Below are 7561 nucleotides of genomic sequence, written 5' to 3' on the forward strand. Positions count from 1 at the left end.
AACTAAGTGCTCATGAATAAATCCATTTCCTTGGCGACAGCATTCGGTGCGCATTTATAACACGTCTGCTGACTTAAGCTTAAAGAGTCCTTTATGTTTACTTCAAACAAGAGAGCCGTTTGTCCCAAAATTTTGTTTTTACACCCTGTGTTACAAAATGTATTATATCTTTAAAATTACTTAAGATATATATAAAAAAAAATAAAAAAATCAACCCTTTCATGGTTGAATTTGCTACAAGGTTATGTCCTTATTTTAAAGTCCTATTTTTTTCCAACAGATGGAAGCTTTCTCTAGTCACACATACAACATAATTATATATGTTGTGAATGGGAAAGTCTTTTTCATACACTAAGAGAACAATCTAGGCGTTTATTTTGACTTCAAACTGTCTATAAGCGCCTATAAATGGTTAGTTGCGCTGTATATATTTCCAAGGAAGCTGAGATTGTTTCAGAATTATATCAGGTATTTAAGTAATAGTATAGATTGTAAAGCACATATAGCTTTCTTTTGAGTGGGAATCTGCTCTACACAAATGCTATCTTATATTGCCATCATTACTTTGCACCATTGTAAGTATTATCTATATTATCCTTTTTGATCTACTAAGAATATGACTAATGTCGACATACCTTATGGTCGATTCCGTTAGAACCTTTATATACTTGCTTTGCGTCTGCAATTCTCTTTTTGAAAATCTTCCCATTAATACAGTGAATAGAGTACAGGGATCCCATAATTAAGCTGTAAATTTTAATGAAACCTCCCAAGCATCATGTAATACCACTGTTGATCTAACTGCACTGGTCCTCTGTGATAGCACATATTATTATTATGTGTCAAGACGCGGTTGAATCAGGTGCTCCTTAATTTTTGGGGCATTTGGGGTAATCAGTATTATCATAAGCGTGTTCATTTGTCTTGCTTTCTGTGAAATAAAATACCCAGGTATCTTGAATAGAAGCCGAGTTCTTTTGCAATTGAAGGAGGTAAAGGTAGCCTGGTTCTTGGGTAAAATTCAAGAGAAAATGGTTGCCAAAGTTTGGTATCGTTTATTGCTTGATTTTCCTCGAAAACTGAATATTCACACATTATTATTTCGTACCATTATTCAGCGCTTTTCAAAAAACAACCCAAAAATTTACAAAAATTGCAAAACTGGAGGAAAAGATTATTATGCATCTTTCTACGATTCCATTACTTTGCCGAACACCCGATTTCACCTCGATGTCTCACATACAGTACAAATGCAAGACCGTTGTCTTCTTTTTAAAGTGCGTCAACATCATTGCACCATCATGATATCTTTGTAACATGATCTTCGAATGCAAATGATTTCAGACAATACGATAGGCAAAGCAAAGACTGTTGTAACCTATCCAAAGTAAACTCCAGAGACGCAGATGAAGCACCTTTCCAGCCACACCACCGAGCCGAGTAATACATAACCAGCAAATCTATTGGAATTGGCCACTTTAACAACATTCAAAATATTGATCTAAGTGTTAGAAACGCACTTGTTTATGCTAGCTATAATGTGTAACGATCGAATTCCAATATGAAATGTAATAGTATTGGCTTATAGCAGTATGGATTTCTATCTGTGTTCTTCTGTAACATGTGGCTGTGTGTTGCCATCGATGTGTTCATATGTATGGTAGCTTATAAGGACAATTAGTGTGTTAACCCAGATTTCGTTTTTTTTTAAAAGCTTGACCTACACCAAAAGTGGGTATTGCCCTTCCTATAGAAAAAGTTTGGTTTCATTGGTGTGTATATTAGTTTGGTTATAGAGAAAACTATTCTTGTCTTTTAAAGAAACTAAACAAGGGTTCAAAAACGTTACCTTCGATTTTCTCAAAACAGCAATTTTCGGGATAGCCCCCTTGTGCATAAACGCGCACGTGTGTGTGTGTGTGTGTGTGTGTGTGTGTGTGTGTGTGTGTGTGTGTGTGTGTGTGCGTGTGTGTTTGTTTGTTTGTTCATGTGTGTGTGTATGTGTGTGTGTATTTGTGTGCAAGATTTCTTTTGGACTGTCTGTGCTTAAACAATAACATGTCTTCTTCTTCTTCTTCTTCTTCTTCTTCTTCTTCTTCTTCTTCTTCTTCTTCTAGAGTCAGACCGCGGTGGTCAAGGTTCCCTACATATTAGCTGGGACAATCATTGTCCTGATCTTTTCCCTTCGCCCATCACTATACGTCCTGCAAGTTATTACCAATCCTTAGTAAACTATATTATTATAGTTGTGCGTGGCCTGTGGACCCAATTCATTAGGCAGAGAAATCTCTTGACAGACTGAAGCCCCGGGCGTTTTAGCTGAGACAGGTTTACGACCTTGAAATCAAGGAAGAACTTGTGCACTTTCCCACATCACTTTTGTTTTTCGGTTTGTCCCTGTTCCAATCACGGGCTTTCGTTTGTCACGCTTGTTGCTCGTAAATGGAACACGTTTTCCTGTCTAGCGTTTTGTCGCGCATTTCTCTGTCTGAATGTTCATGGTCTTTTGGTTATTTGTTGTTAACCGTGTCTGTGGGGGACCACCTCTCTTATTTTTTCTTATTCTCTCTCTCTCTCTCTCTCTCTCTCTCTCTCTCTCTCTCTCTCTCTCTCTCTCTCTCTCTCTCTCTCTCCTCTCTCTATCTTGATTTCTCTCCCTGTTTCTCTTTCCTTTCTCTATCTCGCTCTCTTCCTCTCCCTCTCTTTCGCTATTCCTCTTTTCCCTCTCACCTTCTTTCTCTCCCCCTCTCTCTTTCCCTTCTCTCCCTCCTTCTCTCTCCCCCCTCTCTCTTTCTCTCTCTCTCTCTCTCTCTCTCTCTCTCTCTCTCTCTCTCTCTTTCTCTCTCTCTCTCCCTCTCTCTCTGTTCTTTCTTCCCTTCTACTCTGTTCCTAAACTTTCATTTTAAAGTCATCTTTGTTCCCTATATTTTTTTCCCTTTTCTTCCCTCCTCTTACTCTGTATTCATCTATTTCTTCCCCCCCCCCCCCTCTCTCTCTCTCTGACTGTCTGCTCCTAAACAGTAAAATAGACTGAGGCAAAACAGGGCTATGTTTGTGCGTGTGATTCTGTGTACATGAAGAGTGTAGCTGAGTGTGTGTGTGTGTACGTGCGCTCGTGCGTGTGTGTGCATGTGTTTGTGTGTGTGCGCGCGCGTGTGTGTGTGTGTGTGTGAGAGAGAGAGATAGAGAGAGAGATAGAGAGAGATAGAGAGAGGGATAGAGAGAGAGAGAGAGATAGAGAGAGTGTGTATGTGTGCGTGTGTGTGGTTTCCAAAAGTAAAACTCTATTATGCGGTAACCGTTCAGTCTCCGCTCTGCACAATTCAAGCTTCAAAACTAAAGGATCCGGTTTTTTTTTTAGGAAACACCCATTTAAACTCCTCTCTACCATTCTAAAAACACCTAGACATGCACTCTTACTCTTAGATCCGGCACAGTCATAACCGCCCCCCCCCCCCTTGTCCCACTGTAGACAATCTCGTTGCAAAACATGCATACTATTTTGTCCACGCCATTATCTTCTTCTTCTGTCACGTGGTTGGGGTAACCGTGGGGGCACCACTGCATCTGAAAACCAGCTCTCGCCATCTATTTTTGTCCTCTGCTTTCCTCAGATTGTCACCCATCGTCTTTCCTGTCCACTCTGTAATGTTGTCCTTCCATCTCCTTCTCTGCCTTCCTCTCTTTCACTTTCCTTGTACGGATCCACGCCCTTATACCCGCTCCAAAAAGAGAAAAACACCAGTCTCGTTATAGCATAACACGCACTGTACCATTCTCGTGTTATCTTTCGTAATTTGATTCAAACTGAGTTAAATGATGCTCTCTCTTGTTAATCAGATTCAAGTCGGAGTGCACGATCAAGGATATAATAATAATTAATAATTTTTAAGTCTGTGGGGGTTACCTGAAAAATAGAATGTCAATGCTTTGAGGTTTTTGTTTCAGGAACAAATGAAGAAAGAAGTGGCATTCTTGTGCTCATGTTATCCCTTGTTATTTCTCCTGACGAAAATAGATGAGACGAGGGAAATTGCGAGGCTGAACAAACACTGATTGGAATATTTGCCGCTTAATTTGGGGTTTCACTCAAGATCTCGTTGTCTCACGCTCAGGTGAATTAAAGATATTTTGGAAAGTTTGCGTGTAGGAGTATGAGTATAGTGCGCGTGCACTGTGTGTGTATGTGTATTTGTGAATGTGTGTGTGTATTTGTGTGTGTGTGTGTGTGTGTGTGTGTGTGTGTGTGTGTGTGTGTGTGTGTGTATAAGAACGTGAGTGAGTATTATCATAATGTATGTGTTTGCTTTTTTCTACAATGAGATTTACAGAACTTATAACACAGTTAGGTTACGTAAGTGCTAAATATTTGAGATGTTACAAGAGAGTATCAATCACAAAAAAGAAGGAGCGGGAAAACGATGATATATGTTCGATAAGAAAAAAGGAGCAAACCACACCATAGCACGAGCTAACCATTTATGTGTGTGTGTGTGTGTGTGTGTGTGTGTGTGTGTGTGTGTTTGTGTGTGTGTGTGTGTGTGTGTGTGTGTGTGTGTGGGTGGGTGGGTGCTTGTGCGTGCGCACGCGTGTGTTTGCATGAGAGCGCAAATGCGTGTTCAACACAATATCTATAATATTATGTTTCTTCCTCTTGTTGAAGCTATGGAAATGACAAACTTATTCGTGAGTAGCATCCAAAAAGGCACCTCCCCCTTTTTTTTCCAACCTTATTTCTATATACCTGTATTTTGACCATGGGTCAACACCCCTTTGTGAACCGTCGTCAAAACTCCTTTATCGTAATAGTAATAATAATAATAATAACCCCCGCTCAACAGCAGGCTCTATGCGCTTTACCCCATATTATTACCCCAGCAGACAATAGAACATTCCGAAACATTCTCAGCTTCCCCGGAAGCATACCGTGAAAGCCGCTGATTTAGAGCTCAAACACTAACAATCTGACAAGATCTTTCGCTTTCTATAGCCGGGTACCCATTCCCACCTAGGTGAAGTGAGGAAAATTCGTGTAAAGTGCCTTTCCCAAGGACACAGCCTCGGGCCCCAGACGGGATTCGAACCCACGACTTTACTGTTGCGAGTCGGAGAGCCTAACAACTAGGCCACATTGATCTTCCTTTCCTCCATTTCCACGTTTTATCCACTTTTTAAAGCGAATTATTGTCCCTGTAAGCTATATTTTATTCGTATTTCGAACAGCTGTCGATATTTGCGACAACAAAAACTATATGATGGCTTACTATCTCATTCGTCTTTTTGGTATAATGTGAAAATTATAGATCTACACGGACGGGCAATAACACAGAGATACACATCAATACAGACACACACAAGCACACAAAGACACAGTAACTACTATTACTATGTACTTCTACTGCTACTACTACTGCTATTACTACTATTACAGCCATTACTTTTTAAAATAATAACATCAAAATACTGTCAAATATATCCCCAGCTATAGAACTTAGACTCTTCAACTGATACCAATTAGTCTTATTAACAGATACAAATTTTATAAACCACCTTTGTGCTGTATTCTAGAAAATTCCTAAATGAATGCTCAAAAACAATCCCAGTCGATGGTTTCTACAGATTTTTAAAAGAGAGCAGGGACAATAACACTTTTAAAAGCAAGTTCGTCCTCCTTCTTCTAACCACGACACTATGCTTATGTAGCTCACGTTTTTGAGAACCTTTAGTGCAATTATACAAGAGTAATGGTATGGAACAAAACTTACTTTGTGCTCAAACCACAACACACTAGCACCAGCAAATCGCTACTGAATAGTATCGGGTTATGCTATTTTTCCCTTCTTTTACTCGTAAGGTATTCACTAATGCATGTGGGTTGTTTGCTATATATAATCTGTTAAGATTGTTTGAAAAATCCCACATTGCTGGGTTGGCAATACACATGGCATGAAAGAAACACGATATCAAAAATTATTTACGTAAAAATCAATGGGTTGGTTTGAGAATCGAGCAATCCAATATCCAAGGGTCAAAATTACCGCTTTCCGGTAAGAAACTATTTTCGTTACAATCCATTTTGCAGAGATGATTAGAGTAATATTATTATTTACTAACTACTCTCCGCAACATGAGCATTGTTCACGTGGGGGCTTCATTAATATATATATATATATATATATTTTGGGAAAAGAGGACAGAGAACTTAAGACGCTCTGACCGATTTGATTCATAATGATGAGTTCATTGAGGAGCCGGAAAGAAGTCTAATGAGTTGTGTGACGAAGTTTTCTACATTGATTCCCGACTCAAAGTAACAGTCTCAATTATCTTTTCGTAAGTAAAAGCTCAGGATGCTTTCAATCAAGTGGGACTAGAGAGAGCAAATAGCACCGGGATGATTAACTGAATCGTAAATTTCTCCCAATTCTGTGCGTTTCCAACGTGTCGTGAACTAATACCTTTTGAAGCAACTAAGGATAAAAAGTTACTGTCATTACAGTTCTGTGGTAATGATTACTTAATTTGTACCCCCGAAGAGTTTTTGTTGGCAGAACATTAAGTTGTGCGTATCTTCTTTTACCTTAGTTAATCTCGCAGAAACCTAGTTTGCAGCACGAGGTTAACGCCCGTTGTTAACATAACGGGGTAATTCAAGGTATGGGATGACTGAAACTAGAAACGCTTATTTCTGACAGGATCGAGACAAGAAAGCTCTGAGTGTCTCTGAAGGACTTCGATATTAACCCCTTGACGTAGGACAGCCTAGCCTGCAGAGTGCAGCAAATCACAATATGAGGCTTCATGAATTATTAATGATGAGGCCCGCAAGTTGCACAAATTCACAAGTGGAAATTGAGATTAAAGTGCTCAACAAAATGTGGCAATCTCTTCTGCTCCAGAATTGGCCACAGCGGAAGCCACAAGCAACATTAATCTTAATTTTTTATTTTTTCAAGAAATATTCTTCTCCTCAGATGTACGTATGTACGAACTCGAAAAAGTACAATATGGGCAAATCTCTTCTTCATACAATGCGTTTTCCTCGTAGTACGTTCACCTTTCCAGCAAGGTTAACAGCTAATGTTCTAAATCCAAACATTAAAAAAAATGGAGATACATTTTAATATTATTATCCAAAGGCCACCTTGGCATTGGCGTGGAAGTGAAAATGTCAACAAAAGACAAAAAAAAGAATTGATTGCCAATTTAGTTTTTCCCCTAAAGGACATCCGGTCTAATGAGCACTGGTAAGGCATGCGTGTTCAAAGGTTAAAATTTTTTTTTAAAGCTTAAGTAAACGCTCCCATCCCATATCCACTGAAACGGTAAGGCCACAGTGCAGTTAAGGGAGTATCATGTTGAGTGTGGTTTCCGATAACGCTGGTTCAAATCCCACCAAAAAGAATAACCAAATTTTGAGTTCGAGGCTCAATCAGCGGTAGTCCATGAGTGGTAGAGCCTTATGGCATCATTCTCCTCCTCCTCCTCCCCCCTCCCCCTCCTCCTCCTCCTTCTCCTCCTCCTCCTCGTCCTCTTTCTCCTCTTCCTCTTCCTCCTCCTC

This window comes from Aplysia californica, unplaced genomic scaffold, assembly GCF_000002075.1.
Source record: "Aplysia californica isolate F4 #8 unplaced genomic scaffold, AplCal3.0 scaffold00019, whole genome shotgun sequence".
In the NCBI taxonomy this organism is placed as follows: Eukaryota; Metazoa; Mollusca; class Gastropoda; order Aplysiida; family Aplysiidae; genus Aplysia; species Aplysia californica.